Source organism: Anolis sagrei, chromosome 3, assembly GCF_037176765.1.
Source record: "Anolis sagrei isolate rAnoSag1 chromosome 3, rAnoSag1.mat, whole genome shotgun sequence".
Classification (NCBI taxonomy): domain Eukaryota; kingdom Metazoa; phylum Chordata; class Lepidosauria; order Squamata; family Dactyloidae; genus Anolis; species Anolis sagrei.
Window position 1 is genome coordinate 28,944,922 of NC_090023.1, and position 17,322 is coordinate 28,962,243.

Sequence of the window (17,322 nt, forward strand, 5' to 3'; positions counted from 1 at the left end):
ACTTTTATCTTACTGCAACTGCTGGCACATTACTCCTCTCAACCTAGCATTGCCTTTCATCCGTGCCCACCTTTCAAAATGCTCCCTTTCCCTGGAAGAATTGTAAAATTGTGAGAGTTTAAAATCTCACAAGACTGGGGTTTGGCAGTTACTATAATTAATTTTGTCTTTTTACAAGTTCACAAGCACTGTCCTTATAAACTCTCTCTCTCTGCATTTTTCATTTCCCAGCCTTTTCCTGGTTTGTGTATTCTGCAAGGGGGGGGGGGGGGATGTACTTTTGATTGGCAAGCCTTGCTCAGCAATGTCATATTTTAAATTTGAATAATTTCACTGCATATATATTTCAATCCAGCCCAGTAATTTTATACTGAGCCTTCCTGTGGGGAAAAAAGAGGAGAGCTATTTTGTGTCATCACTAAGGTTATCAGTATTTTATTATACAACTTACTGACATAAATATTAAAGACGAGTTATGGAAAATAATGAGATGTTTTTCTTTGCTTTAGAGACAGAAAGAAGCAGCAGCAGACCAAAAGTCTAAAGGCCTGAGCCCTGAAAGACAAAAGCTAGAAAACACATTAATTTTTGGTGTTTAACCTCATGGAACAGATGTGTCTTATTCCAAGCTGAAACCTGAGAGCTCCTCCGCCTGTGAGCCATCAGAGAACTGGAGGTTGAAGCAAATTCTTAGACAGTCTTGGTCCCCAAAAGACTCTCAAAATGGTCAAGTCTGAAGAGTCACGTATTGCAAAATTTTTCTTCCAACACTATATGAGTTTATTTGTCTTCTTCTTTTTAAAGCCAAAAGTCAGGGTTTTTGTTCAGACACCAACAAAAGGAAAAAACAGGGGGGGGGGGGGTTGTCACTGAACAAAAAGGTGAAAAAGGCAGCCAGTTAACTTGTGTTACTATTTCAAATTGCCTTAAACCCTTGAAAGTAAATATAAATGGACTCTTCACTGTATAATTCAAACTGTTTGACACCACTTTAACCGCCATGGCTCAATGCTATGGGGCCCTTGTTCTTTGGTGAGGCACCAGCACTTTTCAACAGGGAACGCTAAAGAACTTGTTAAACAACTCCTATGATTCCATAGCATTGAGTTATGGTTGATTCTATAGTATAGATTGACCCATACAATCCTATGCATGAATTATTATGCAGCCAGGAGTAAGTGCACAATTTCCTTGGCACACTACGTCTGAGTAAACAAATCTAGAGTTGTACTCCATATCTCAATTTCACTGATGTTTATGATACTTCACATCCTATTTCATAACTAAAGGACATATAGATAATTTCAATATGTAATATACCACTTAACAAAAAGACAGATTTTATGTATTTATTGTTGTCCTTCCACGTTTGCAGTTTTGACTGTTACAGGTTTGATTATTCATGGATTTGATTAAAAATGTTCTCTCTATGAATGTCTAGGTGCTCTAGTGTGACTCTGTGGTCAACTTCCTTCAGTCATGCTGGAAGACCTAGAGATGTCTAGAGAGAACATCTGTTTAGGATCCTCTAGCTTCTCCAATGCTACTCTGTGGGTTTTTTTTTTGTTGTGTCAGGAGCGACCTGAGAAACTGCAAGCTGCTTTTGGTGTGAGAGAATTGGCTGTCTGCAAGGACGTTGCCCAGCCGACACCCGGATGATTTGATGTTTTATCATCCTTGTGGGGGGCTTCTCTCATGTCCCCACATGAGGAGCTGGAGCTGATAGAGGGAGCTCATCCACCTCTCCCTGGATTCGAACCTGCAACCTGTTGGTCTTCAGTCCTGCCGGCTCTGTGGTGAGCTTCCAGCAAAAGTTGATATAGAGTGGTGCTAGAAGACCTAGAAATTCCTAGGAAGGTATTCCCTTAGGTAAAAAATTGGAATTTATTTAATTGTGGTGTTCACTTTAATGTGGGTTCTTCAACCCCTAAATCCAGCAAATGGGCTTAACTATAATTTTAAAATAGTCACTTGGCTATATCTTCTGCTAGACGTAGTGGTTCTCAACCTGTGGGTCCCCAGGTGTTTTGGCCCACAACTCCCAGAAATCCCAGCCAGTTTACCAGCTGTTAGGATTTCTGGGAGTTGAAGGCCAAAACATCTGGGGACACACAAGTTGAGAACCACTGATGTAGTGGTTTGAGTGTTGGGCTATGATTCTGGAGACTAGGAATCAAATCCTCCCTCAGGCCTAGAAACCCATTAGGTGACCTTGGGCAAATTTTATTCTTGCAGGCTTCATCATAGAGTGTCAAACAGCATTATTTGGTAGAGTAGTTGGGGATTTAGGCTCAGAAGATAGTCAAGCTCAATTGTGATTAAAATGGACGTAAAAGACACCACATTTTAAACCCAGGTGTAGGACTTGGGAGCTAGCACTAGTAAAATCACATTTCCAGGTGTATCAAAATGCCATTTTATCAGACAGAAAGGTTGACATTATCTAACCAGCTAATATGAATACATATAACTTTTCCTGTTGCTATCAGATGTGCCTGAGAAGGAACAGAAACCTCATCTACACTTCCATGGAGTTAACACTGCTGTATAATCCAGTTTCTGAATCCAGATATCTGCTTTGAACTGGGTTATATGGCAGTGTAGATTCATATAATTCAGTCCAGACCAGATAATCTGGATTCAGAAACTGGATTATACAGCAGTGTAACTCCATCCTGAGAGAAAAACCTCTCCCAAAGATTTCAGAGATCAAGAAGCCTTGAACAGGTATACTTCCCATACAGTGTTCTGAAAATAAAAGCAGTAGTTTTTCTTTCTTTCTCTGTTCCATAAATAGTGTTGGGACTTTACCAGCAGAAAGTTATCCACCTATTCTGATGTGGAAGCCTATGTTAGAAGATAGATGTAAAATGCAAACGTTTAGTAGCAATGACTCTAGGGACCAGGGTTTGAATCCCCACTCAGGGTGACTTTGGGCAAGTTACAGACTCTTACCCTCAGAAAACTCTGTGACAGGTTCTCCTTAGGTCCATCCTAAATCAGAAAAAACTTGAACGCACAACACAATAGCAAACATTTCTACCTACTTTTTTCTTAAGTCTTCCTTAAGGAAAAAAAGGTGACACAATGCTGTAACAGTTGCTTCAATTAGTAACTGCCCATTAACTGCTTGAGACATGTTTAGTGAGGAAGAACGCGGTAAACAAAGCCATCTGTTGACTTTTCATATTGGATACTACTATACCTACCTCTGTTGCTGGTTTGTCATCCAAATTCAGTGTCTTCTTTTTGTTTGCCATAAACATCTGGACTCAGTTTTCTTTAACCATCTCCTCCTCCTACGCAGGCTTTTAAACACCAGGTCCAGACTGACTTTAGGTTACAGACCTACTATTTGAGGGTCATGTTGTCACTGGTTATATGCTTTCGAAGATTCAATTTCCTCTGTGATATTTGAGATTCTTGTGGCAGGTATATAAATATCAACTTTCTTCCTACACATTCAGAAGGTTAATCTTCACTTCAGGATTTGGCTGTTTTACCATCCTATTTGGGAAAAGCAGACAGGCAAAAGAAGCATAAGGGGAGAAAATGGGGCAGGAAGGAAGGAGGATGCACCTGCATTCTGCATTGTGGAATTCATGCAGTTTGATACTGTTTTGCAGTTTGGTATCACTTGAACAGCCATGACTCAGTCATAGGGAATCCTGGGAGTTCTCATTTCGTAGGGCCTTCTCAGGCCCCTTTCACACATCTGTATAAAATCCACATTATATGGCAGTGTGGACTCAGATAATCCAGTTCAAAGCAGATATTGTAGATTGTCTGTCTTGATATTTTGGGTTACATGGAAGGGCTCTCTGCCAAAGAGTGCTGGTGTCTCATCAAACTACAACTTCCAGGATTTCCTAGCGTTGAGTCACAGCTGTTAAAGTGATTCCAAATTGCATTGATTACAGTGTAGAGGGTATAAGGTTTATTCTGGTACAGTTACTGTTTATTTAATCCAGTACTCTTGAATGGCTGGCAGCAGTAACTCTTGGATCTAAGCAAGAAGTTTCCATGTTTGTTATGAAAGATTCATTACTTACTGTGATGTATTTTACATAGGGCTCTAAAATCCTTACAATAACATGAGCTACACAAAGCTGTGCATGAAGAGTGTTCAGATACTTCACCTGGAGCCAAAAGTGCAATCCAAGTGTTGACTGTGACATGTTATAGAGACCATTTATCTCCCCTTCTTTACTGCTCCATTGTCTGCCAGGTTGCACCCAGTCACAATTCAAAGTGCTGCTTATAGCCTAAGAAAGCCTCTATGGGTTTGGCAGATGGTATCTCCCCATATGACTCCCTGGACTCTGAAACCCCCAGAAGAGGCCCTTCTCTCAAATGCTCTATCTTCACAGACATGTTTGGTGTGGACATAATGTAGGGCCTTCTCAATGGTTGTCTCTAGACTTTTGAACTCCTTTCCCAGGAAGGCCAGAATGTCCCTGCCTTGCTGACCATGAAAGATCTTTTCATTATGAGTGGGTTGTAAATGCACGAATGGGCATTTAGGAAGGTTTATGATGCATTTTAAAATAACTGTTATTCTCCTACATTCACCAGAGGCCAGAAAGACAATCCTCCACTGCAAACTATCTCAGAACAAATTACCCATTTACAACTTTGAAAAACTGGATTTTTGAGGGTTACCTGCAACCTGTTTAGAAATGTAAAATTTTACTCCTAAAGGAAAGACAATCCACACTTTCTTCGCCAGCCCAGGATGTTGGTGGTCACAGGTGTAATCTTCAAATACTACTTTTACTCTCAGATCTTCACTTTGCTCATCTTTACTGTATACAAAATATCACCAGAATACTATATGACTATGTAAGTTTATGTACGAGGGTTATCCGGAAAGTAAGGTTACAAGATTTTTAAAAAAATACAAAGTGTGGATATATTTTAGTAAAACTTACATGGATTTTTTTCACATAATTCAGTTCAATACATTTTGTCATCCATGAGATGGGTTTTTGATGCCTGTATCATAGAAGTTTGTGATGAATCGATGTGGCATTCATTTAGGTAGTGTATTACAGTGCGAACTTTGCACTTGGAGGGAAACGGAATGAGGACGCTCATCTTTAACCTGGACCACAATGTTGGTAGATGAGATACTGACGACTGGCACTGCCTGTTCGTTTCTGCTGGCTTCCCGCTACATGGCAGTGATACCAACTTCTCCTGAGAAAATTCCCTGTGAGAGCTACATGCCTTGGAACCTTACTTACTTCTATATATTTATTCTAGATATATAGAAGAGGCACTAAGAAACCCATTGGCAGAATTGTAAAGGTGTGTAATGGGATACTGGCAAGAATATACATTGGTGCCAGATGCACATTGGTGTACATGCCAGGTGCTGCTGCTGAATGTGCATTTGTGGATATCATATACTGATGCACATTGTGCACCATAATAATAATAATAATAATAATAATAATAATAATAATAACAACAACACATTTTATTTGTTACCCTCCTCTACTAATGACTCGAGGCTGTCTACATGTATGAACATAAAATACATGCAATAAAATACCTAGATAAAAACACATCATTATAAAAAATACACCAAACACAGGGTACAGAAATCTACATATAGTGGCAGTATAATGCAAATTCAAAAGTCTTGATTTAAAGTTGACTGGATTCAAATTCTGACAAATCATTTAGCTGTTGGAGCTCTTCTGGCAGGCATTCCACACTCTTGGGGTGGCTTATGAAAAGGTCCTCTTACAGTTACAGTTGCCAGTTGGGTTCTGGCTGATTAGAGTAGGTCAGAGATCACCGGTGTCCTAAGGGGAAGATTGTGTGGGAGAAGGGGATCCTGAAGGTAACCTGGACCCAAACCCTGTAGGGCTTTAAACATCAAAACCAACACTTAGTACTTTGCTCAGAAACCAATTTGCAAACACTGGAGTGATTTTAATATGGGTGTAATATTCCTGTAACCAATCTGGCTGCCAAGTTTTGAACTGATTGGAGTTTTTGAACTTGGAACAGAGATGAACAAATGTATAGTGCATTGTCAAAGTCCAGCCTTGAAGTTACCAGCGTGTGCACTTCCATCTATAGATCCCCGGATTCTAGGAAGAGGTGCAGCTGGCATATCAGCCAAAGCTGGTAATAATGTGCATGGGGCACAGGCCCGTAGCCAGGATTTTGATTCGGGAGGGGGGGGGGGGCTGAGTCTGAGTGAAAGATGGTCTACCCTAGCAAACCTTTTGTATCGTTACCCCAATACCCCCCCATGCATATGAGATATATTGAGCATGGTGATCAGATCATGATATGAATAAACATAACAGTTTAAATAATGTACCAGTAAGGCCTTCTCGCGGACAACCATGAGAATTTCGGGAGGGGCTGAAGCCCCTCAAGCCCCCCCCCCCCCCCAGCTACATGCCTGGGTCATATTACACAACCATAACATTCTAATTTCCACAGAAGACTGCAGTACAATTCCAAAGATGTAAGTCCACAATACAATTCCAGCAAACAGTTACATTTCCACTGAATTCAGCACAATCATAAACAATATACACATATTATATTATATCAGAATGTTTGTAACACTAACATCTAGAAAAGATATATTGTGATTTATGTTTTTGTGTCTAGATGAAAGTTTATGTAACAAGAAATGTGTTTTCTTTTTAAAGTTTGTTTTTTTTTCCTGCTGTGGTGTAAGCCTTTGGGATATCAAACACGAGCCTCTTGCTTTTGATGGCAGCATTCCTTGTCTCTCCGTGATCAAGGTAGCCAAGAATTTTACATTAAAAAACAAAAGAATTGTCAGCAAATCTCAATAAACAGTAGGATTTAGGCAAGTTTCCAAGCAGCTCGATTATTTGCATGCTTTGTTTTGATTGCAGTATTTAAATTATTCTTAAGTTTGTAAATGTGTAGAAGTACACAAATAACGATTGGTGAAGGAAAAAAGGCACATGTGCCGGGTAATGCAAAACAGGAAGTGATTGACAAAGTGCCAGCCTTGTGCAGTTGCAGTGAGGTGTGAAAGTGATTGTGACAATAACATTATATTTTTGTTTGCTTAAATTATGTGATTGCATCGAGCCTCTGGTTTACCCAGATCTGACTTACCTGGATTAATATTTAGTTTTTTCATACACATCCGACCCAAACAGACTTCCATGGTCCCTTTGGGATTTTAAGGGAGGAATCAAATAGAGTTATGCTACTTTTATACAGTAGCGATGTCTCAGCCTAGTCCTTGAGATAGTTCCTTTCAGGAGTTTGTTAAACATTATAGGGGAGAAGAATGAGCCCTGAAGCAGCCCTCCCACATACCAGTTGGGATAGTCATTCCCTGAGATGGAGCGAAGAGAGTTGTACTCCGATTCATCAGTTTACTGGCAAAATAATCTGAGTTTGAAACTGGATTAAAAGGTTTTTTAATATAAAAATATGAAAACATAAGAATTTCTCTTCCTCATATATGGGCTCAACTTTGCTGTTTCCTGGTTTTTGCAGTTTGTGAGACCACAGCACATTAGACCTACTAGCATCTGACCCACATCCTCAGGCTACACCAGCTGAAAGTTATTCATCGCAACAGGACCACAGGAAGCCATCCATCTCTGACTCTATTAGAGTTACGGCATCCGAGTTACAGATGCAAATGATTTTATCTGCAAAACGTAGCACAAATTGGTCACAGTGGGCATTCAAAACCTCTACCATCTGTCTCCTAGGCCTGTATTCAACAGCTTTCTAACCTACCTGAAGCAGGTACACTGTTATGAAGTACAAAGAGAATGGCAACAGTAAAGCTCTGTTTTTCCCCCCTTTCTGGTCTCTAGGCTTGAAACATGCACTGCCCTCATTTTAAAAAGTGCTTTCATCAGGTGTGAATATGCATCACTGCACAGAAAGCTATTAGCTTCAGCTTTAAACACCTCTCAACAATTCTTGATAAGGAAACTTCATGATAGCTCCTCCTTAAGGATGGCTTTACTTGGAAACAACTTGAGGGTACAAAACAGTGGCCAGAATCCTGTTGGGCAGTTGCAAATACATTACCAATAGTTATGCATTCCTGATCCCCACGTGGTCAATAATCTAGAGCAGTGGTTCTCAACCTTCCTAATGCCGCAACCCCTTAATACAGTTCATCATGTTGTGGTGACCCCCCAACCATAAAATTATTTTAGTTGCTATTTCATAACTGTAATTTTGCTACTGTCATAATGTAAATATCTGATATGCAGGATGTGTTTTCATTCACTGGCCAAAATTTGGCACAAATATCTGATATGCCCACATCTGAATACTGGTGGGGTTGGAATGGGGGGCTGAGTTTGTCATTTGGGAGTTGTAGTTGCTGGAATTTATAGTTAACCTACAATCAAAGAGCATTCTGAACTTGAGCAATGATGGAAGTGAACCAAACTTGACACACAAAACTCCCATGACCAACAGAAAAACTGAAAGGATTTGGTGGGCATTGGCCTTGAGTTTTGGAGTTATTGTTCACCTCCATCCAGATAGCACAGTGGACTCAAATAATAATGGATCTGGACCAAACTTGGCATGGATAGTTAATATGCCCACTGGTGGAGTTTGGGGGAAATAGACCTTGACATTTGGGAGTTGTAGTTGTTGGGATTTATAGTTCACCTACAATCAAAGGGCATTCTGAACCCCACCAACAATAGAATTGGGCCAAATATTCCACATAGAACCCCCATGATCAACAGAAAATACCATATTTTCTGATGGACTTTAGTGACCTCTCTGACACCCCTTGTGACCCCCTCAGGGGTCCCGACCCCCAGATTGAGAAACGCTAATCTAGAGGTTATCTAGCAATCATGAAAGTCACCAATACCTCACTTATTGGTGTCACTGAGATTGATGGGCTCCCCTTCCCCTGTCAGTTGCAAACAACTGTGTAGTATACTGGCCCTCCTCATATGAGAGATCTCTGGTGTGAGAGGAATTTGTAACAAGAGTCCTTTTTCTGTCTGTTGTGTCAGAGATCGCTCTTGGCAGGGAGATCAACCCTTAGCTTACTGATAATTGGGGTTTAAGGTGGTCATGTTGGAATTCATTGTGTAGCAACACTGTCACAGTGCTTTGTAGTGTTGAGTGTTCAAATAGGATTCTGGCGAACGATAACAATGTTGAGCATCTATGTTATAGAAAGCCTGGCAGTATTATTACATTGGGAATAGGATTGCTATATCTATCTATACACATAATTAACATGAAAATGTGTGTATGTGGCAGAGTTGTCCACTTAGACAGCCTCCAGCCTCCACGAATAAGGCTATAGTTCCAAGAGTTGAGAAGCCTCCAAAAGCACTCCCTCAACTGACACTGCAGGTTATAGTGAGCACTGTGAACATATAGCCCAACCCCTGCCAATGTCTTCCCCAAACTCCAACCACCCAAGGAATGCTTTTAGTCGGGGACCATTTCATCTTAGATGTTCTTTCTCCAGAATGGAAATCCCAGGGTTCCTTTCTTCCTCCTAATTTGCATGACCCTGCCCAGTGCCTCTCACTTAACCCTTTCCTACACATTCTTATGGCATACAGCAAACAGGAATTGATCAGCAACTGAGCAAGAGGTTTGGGAAGAATTCACCATGATTTAGCGCAGTTGTAGTTCACCTACATCCAGAGAGCACTGTGAACCCAACCAATGATGGATCTGGACCACACTTGCCACGGAATGACCCACCTGCATAGGAGTTGGTGTTCATCCTGTATTCAGAGATATTACCAAACTTCCCAAAACAAACAATGCCTTTCTCAAGTAACCTGGACATTGCTTGTTCCCAAGATATATATATAGGAAATCCCTCAGTTGGTTAGCCATTGATCTTGGTAGAGTTCTTTTGGGAACGTAATCTCCAGAGGAATTTTCCAGGTCAAGTTTTATAGAATGTTGTGCATTGATGTGTCCAAATGTGTTACGGGAGTTTTATGCAACTTCCATTTATTTGGTGGGCTTCATACCAAAGGCTTTTCACGCAGACTATGCTTCGGGTATCAAAAGATCATGATATCACTGAGTAGTATTATTCACTCCCCTGGACCCATGGGTCAAATTTCACTTTTCCTACGTGCATTGCCACTAAATGGTCACAGGGACTGTTTTGTCCTGGGTGAGTGTTCACTATATGAAAGCAATATTTAAGCTCCTTGTAAGTTCCAGTAAAAGAAACAGCCTCTGCATTGTAAGAATGCAGCCTTTTAATCCCCTTTCTCTAGAATGTCTCTTTCCCAAGGACTGCACATAGATGCAAAATACATTAGCGCTAATGTCAGAACTCTTACAATCCACCTGGCATTAAAGAGCTGTAAAATGTTGCCATGTGGACTTTCTGGACAATATCATTTCAGAAACAACGTGTGCTATGGAATTAATTAACAGGGGTAGCATGTATAAAACATACATTTTTATTGTTTCTTATGTACCATAAAATTTGCAAGAAAGAAGGGCCTGGGAAAGCTATGCAGTCTTGCAAGGCATTGCATTGGGAAATGCTGGATGAAAGCAGATGGAAAGTCTGAAGATGAAATGAGAACAGATGGCAAGTCTGATGGTGAAATTCAAACAATTTGGAATTTACATTGCTCAACACAGACATGTATTCATGAAATTCTGATAAGGAAAAAGAGTTAAACATATTGACTTCACTGTCACTCAGAATATGTCCCAGGTTCCTAGGATTTCCTTTGAGTTGTCAAGTTGTAACCCGGAGATCTCATTTATGATAATTCTGCAACCATGAAAGAGGATTCAACTATAGCTTTTTCTTCCACACTTCTTTTCTCCAATCTGGATGCTCACCCACTTCTTCCACCTAAAAGCCTAAAATTAAAGTCTTATTTTGGCCCAGACAGAACATAAGAGGGGTAGGTGATGGAACAGAAAAGAATGGAAGATTTAGCAGATAAAGCTATTTCACGTTTGTCTCAAATATGTCCCTCTGAGAACTGGGGAGAAAGCTAAAGTTGGGGAGACAATCAGCAACTCTCAGAGGTCCTTGTCAAAAATATTACTTGCAGAGGGAGGGAAATACCTACAATCTTATGAAGTGGGAATGGTATTTTGGTTTACCTTTTTTGTTCCTTATTTATAAAAGAGACTGACCTCCATTTTAGACAGTAATTGGGAAAGAAATTATGTTAGCAGAGTTTCCACGGAGTGATGAGATTCTTCTCTAATTTTCATCTTATCGTGTGCCATAAGTAATTTTAGCTATTTTCTTTCTGCAGTAAGAAAGCCCTTGAAAACTTCATAGTTTCTGAAGAATGTTTTCAGTTTTTGGACTTTGTGCAAGGTTTGCATGTTATATTTTTTGTATGGAAAATAGCATATTTGGCACAGAAAACAGCACTATTTTCCTGTAGAACTCTCTCATATGTATTTGTGGGAAATGTTTATGTCTATCTGTGTTAAAATATTATCTTTGACAAAAAAAGGTAGAAAAAACTTTTTTCAGCAAAAATAAAGGCTGCACATTTCTGTGCAGGAGCCCCTGGTGCAGCAGGTTAAATGGCTGAGCTGCTGAACTTGATTGTGTTTCGATTCTGAGGAGCGGGGTGAGCTCCCACTGTTAGCCCCAGCTTCTGTCAAATTAGCAGTTTGAAAACATGCAAATGTGAGTAGCTTAATAGGTACTGCATTGGCGAGATGATAATGGTGCTCCATGCAGTCATGCCGTCCACATCACCTTGAAGGTGTCTACGGACAGCGCTGGGTCGTTGTCTTAGAAATGGAGATGAGCATCACCACCCAGAATCAGACACAACTAGACTTAATGTCAAGGGGAAACCTTTACTTTTATTTTTGTGCAGAATTGTTTTATTTTCACTTTAGGATGTGTAAATACCAGAGAAATATATATGAAAAGAAATAGATTTTTTCCTCTATATTGGTTGGAAAACAAGCTCTGTCAAGAATATGAAATCCAAAAAAATCCTCACTTGCCTTGCAGACAATGTTATTGTCCAGAAGGTGGAAGAGACAACAAGGGGATCAGATATTCTGGATCTGATCCAAACCAATACTGAGGACCTGGTAAATTTAGTGGACTTTCTAAGTGTGAGAGCTGTTCAGCAGTGGAACTCTCTGCCCCGGAGTGTTGTGGAGGCTCCTTCTTTGGAGGCTTTTAAGCAGAGGCTGGATGGTCATCTGCTGGGGGTGCTTTGAATATGGTTTTCCTGCTTCTTGGCAGGGGGTTGGACTAGAAAGCCTATGAGGTCTCTTTCAACTCCATGATTCTATGAAAAATTATGGAGGAAATCATTAAGGAGACAGGATGTAATCACTTAGAAAAAGTATGCAGTGATTATTAAAAATCAACCTGGATTTCTCAAGAACAAGTCATGCCAAACTAATCTTATCTCTCTTTTTTGATAGAGTTACAACCTTAGTAGATGCAAGGAATGCTGTGGATGTAGCATATCTTGATTTCAATAAGGCCTTTGACATGGGAAGTGCATATGTACTGGGTAGGACAAACCCAGGTGGGAAACAAGGTTGTACGGAAGTCTGAGTGTGAGAATTTGCATCAATGAAGTACCAACATTGCACAATTGTAGTGCAGTGTGAAAGTGATCATTCCAGTAATGTTTTGTTTTTGTTTGCTAATAAAATGTGATTGTGACAAGATGGCAGGTTGGCGTCTTGGAGTGATAAAGTTCTTAGTCTATGAAAGCTTCTGCTACTTTGCCCATTCAGTCTCTAAGCTGCTACAAGATCCCTTTGCATACTGATCAAAACTTCTATGTCTTTAAATTCAACCCTATCTGAATTAGCCTTCTTCTTCTTTTTAAAATCCTAACATAATCTCACTTTTATTGTTTTTACTGCTTTAAATTGATTGATTGATTTTAACATTTGTTGAAAGATTTCATTCTTCTAGATTATATTCCGAATCTCCAGATGGATTCTTTTAAACCATTTTATCTGGCCTCTTTTCTTGGTTATTACCATTTTTATTGGATTGCCTTTATGGGATTGTGTTTCTCTTTTCTTCTTCTTTTCTTTGTCAATCACCTTCCATACCTTTTTCTAAATGTTATTGTGGACTATCTCAAGAGAGAGAAAAAAATACTGAACTTAAAAGTTTAAATGTGAATATAAAATAGTATCTAATAGTAATAGTATCTAAGTTAGTTTGCTGGCTGATAGAATGCCTTCCATCAGCAAACTCTGGAATCTTCCTGCAATAGATTTAGTAAAGTAGAAGATGGCGCCATGAAGGGGGTATTCTGTAATTAATTACGTAAATGAAAGACACACCTTCTGACCATCCCAATTTGGTAGAGATAGCTGTGATGAATTCTTCATTGTCTCACTTTTACAGTTGCTTTTAAAGTAATGTTTCTTAACTTGGGGGTCAGGATCCTGGGGGGGGGGTGTTATGAGGGGGTTTCAGAGGGGTCACAGGGGTTCTGTTTAGGAAGTTTGGCCCAATTTTATCATTGGTAAGGTTCAGAATACTCTTTGATTGTAGGCAAACTATAAATCCCAGCAATTACAACTCCCAAATGCCAAGGTCTATTTTCCACAAACTCCACCAGTGTTCACTTTTGTGCATATTGAGTATTTGCACCAAGTTTGGTCTGGATCCATCATTGTTTGAGTCCATAGTGCTCCCTGGATGTAGTTGAACCCCAACTCCAGAACTCAATCCTTCCAGTATTTTCTGTTGGTCATGGGAGTTCTGTTTGCCAAGTTTGGTTCCATTCCATCATTGGTGGAGTTCAGAATGCTCTTTGATTGTAGGTGAACTATAGATCTCAGCAACTAGAGCTCCCAAATGACAAAATTAATCCTCCCCACAACCCCAGTATTCAAATTTGGACGTACCAGGTATTTGTGCCAAATTTGATCCAGTGAATGAAAATACGCCCTGCATATCAAATATTTACATTATGATTGATAACAATAGCCAAATTACAGTTATGAAGTAGCACAAAAATAATATTATGATTGGGGGTCATCACAACCTGAGGAACTGTATTAAGGGGTTGCGGCATTAGGAAGGTTGAGAACCACTATTTTAAAGCTTCCTAGTTTCTATCTTCTGTTCTCACATTTCCCCTTCTTTCTCATTTTACTTATTTTAAGTGACCCCAGGTACATAGGTATATAAAATAGGTCAAATTCTGCAAATTCAGTTAACTCAGTGGAGAGGAGGTGTGAAGTCTCGCTTATTCCAGTAGGCTCAGGCAAAGGCAAACTATTGTAGTCTTTCCTTGTTCGTTTGTTTTTCCTTATTAATAACCACACTGTGGTGTCACTTTGCCATATGTGGCCAGTTTTCATCTGTGAAATGTTGGAGGATAGGAAAATATGTCTGGTAGACAGAAAAGAAGTGTTGGAAAAATGCCCCTTTGGACTACAGTTCTCTGGCTAGAGAGTTCTAGGAGTTGCTGTCTAAAATTGAAACATTTTCAAGCTCTGTAACTAGTGATTGGGTTGATTTAGATACTCAATGACACCCCCAAATTGAAGGGGGTAAGCCATTGTTCTGCTTTACAACCCTCTCTTCCCCTACAGCTGCAAGCACAGACTTTAAATCCAAGGTAATTCAGTAGGTTTATTTCATTATGAATTAAATTGTTTACGATGCTTTATGAAACACCCATTCTGGTGTCCGCAAAAATGGAATGCTGTATTTATGAGGCGCAACACATATGAGGAGCAGTATAATTTTAGTATTTCGAGTTATGGTATGCCAAAAACATACCACTTTTGCCATTAGGGAGCTGTTATGGCAAGCAAAAGACAGATTGGAAACACTCAAAACTAGACGGTCCTAATAGCAAAGTAAAGTTTAACAATGCATTGTTCTCTGGTGGTCCAGCAAAAATGTGTATCGCTATCCATTCACTCAGCAGTATCCCATTTGCTGAATCAATTCTTTGTGGAAAGCTTCTCAGAAATCAAATATGCTTCACATACATTTGTATAAAGCACTGCTTTTTAAACTGTGAGTCCTGACATTTAGGTCAACGTTGGGGTCTTGAAAAATTTGGCAACACTAAAAGTTTTATGAACATCACTTAGTGCAGGCATGGACAAACTTTCCAACTTGGGGACCACACGGAGTCATCACGCAAAATTTCCAAAATTGATTTTCATCAATTTCCACTGAGCTTTTTTTTTATGCAGGAGTTGTAACTTACCTCCAGTCACAGGGAGATGCAGTAAGAAATAATAATAATAATAATAATAATAATAATCAAAGTGCTGAAGTAATTTTACAATATTAAACTAGTTAAGTGTTACAATCATTTTTGTTTTGGTGCTGACATTCCTCTTTCTCTCACTCGATAACTGTTGAACTGTACATCTCGGAAACAATTGCTGTATTTTACTAGCTGTGGCAATCTTAGCTAGTTTCAGAATAAGGATGATGACCATGATGATGATGATGATGATGATGATGATATAATCATTTATTACCCATCTCTCCTTGAAGCTTGAGGCAGTGTACAACATAGGTCCTTACTACACTATCCTTATATCCCAGGATCTGTTCCCAGGTTATCTGATTTGAACAAGATTCTATGAGTCTCCATTGCCATATAATCTGGGATAAACAGATAATCTGGGATCAGATCCTGGGATATAAGGGGAGTGTAGAAGGGGCCATGATTAAAACAGCAAGGTAACATGAAGTACTTTTAAAATAGCCAAGTAGACAGACATTTAATTTTGGAAAAAACTGGGGTAATTTAAACTGATCTGAGAAGTAGGAATGAAAATCCTGGGAGATTTCAGGAAATACTTTAGAATGAAAGAGAATGGCATGTGAACCTTCAAAATAAAATTGGTTTGTACTTGAACTAGGGACTTTCAGAGATTTTTCTTCTCATCTGGAACAGCTCTATGGTTTTTCTTTCAAGTTTCATTTTTGTTGTGTTCCTTAAAATCACATCATCATTCTTGACAGTTTTAAGTTTTCTGTTGGGTTTCGTTTTCACACACTTTTTACTATGCACTTTTCATATCCTGTGAATTTTTACAGATTTTCTTGATGTACACATTGAACACATCCTTCTATTAATAAATTATGCTTCAGAAACATTATTGAATAAACACAGGTTTAGTCATGAAAAAAGAAAATAAACCTTCCCTTCTGATTCTGATGTTTGTAGTCCTCCCTGCCCACCATGACAGTATATAGAAAGATCATCCACCCTTTTGTTAATAGGCTCACAGATCACTAACTGAATGAATTTGTATGTGTGTGTATTTAAGGACAGGTAATATGTACTTCTTTTTAATTGAAACTCCCAGTATGGGAGGTCATATTTGTTCCCAATATTGGTGATTAATGAATAGTCTCACAGCTGATATGAGAGATCTATCTTTGGAAACTCCACTAGAACGACTTCCATACTATATTTACATTTTTCTGGACATCCATGTAGAGTAAAAGAAGCTAATGGGAGTAGGAATCCAAAAGTATCTCCAGAATCTTGGGTTCCTAAACTATGTGCTATAGAAATAATGTAGCCCAGGGTAACAGTAAGGACTTGCAGTAAAACCAGTGTTTCTTGACATTAAAGAAATGGCAACTCATTGTGCCTTTCACATGATGCAAGCTTCAACCATGGAGTTGAGGTATTTTGCCATTTCAAAAGTGTTGGTTTCTCCAACAGTTCCTAAGCCAACTGACAATCAAATTATTTTTAAATCCATGTAGAGACAGGCAAAATGGTTAATTTTTCCATGTGAAGTTTACCACTTGTAAATAAAATGATGACACCATGTGTGGAGGAGCCGAAATGCCAATTTCCCCAATTTAAAAGCATTTCTTATGATCACCAATGCAGAGGCTTTGGGGCAAATCAGGATTAATTTTAAACCACCTCCTACTGTCGCCAATGCAGAGGCTTGGGTTTGTAAGCCCTTAATGGTTTGGGCCCTACCTATCTTCATGATTGCATCTATGAATTGGTGCAGGTTCTAAGATCCTCCAGGGAGGCCCTTCTCTCATTCCCACCACTGTCAATCATGGTTGCTGGGGATGAGGGAGAGGACCTTCTTGGTGGTGGCTCTCTGACTTTGGAACTCTGTCCCCAGGGAGATTAGGCAAACCCCCACACTGTCCACTTTTCACAGGGAGCTGAGAACTTGGATGTTTCAGCAAGCATTCGAGAATGATTAGCCCTATTTAGAAATTCCCAGTCCCTAGTTAACCAGATAGGATGTTGCCCTCTTTGCCCTGACCAATTCCACAGCCCTATAGTTTGCTGTTGCATTTTCCCATGCCCAGCCCTTTTGATAGCCAGGTCATGACCATTT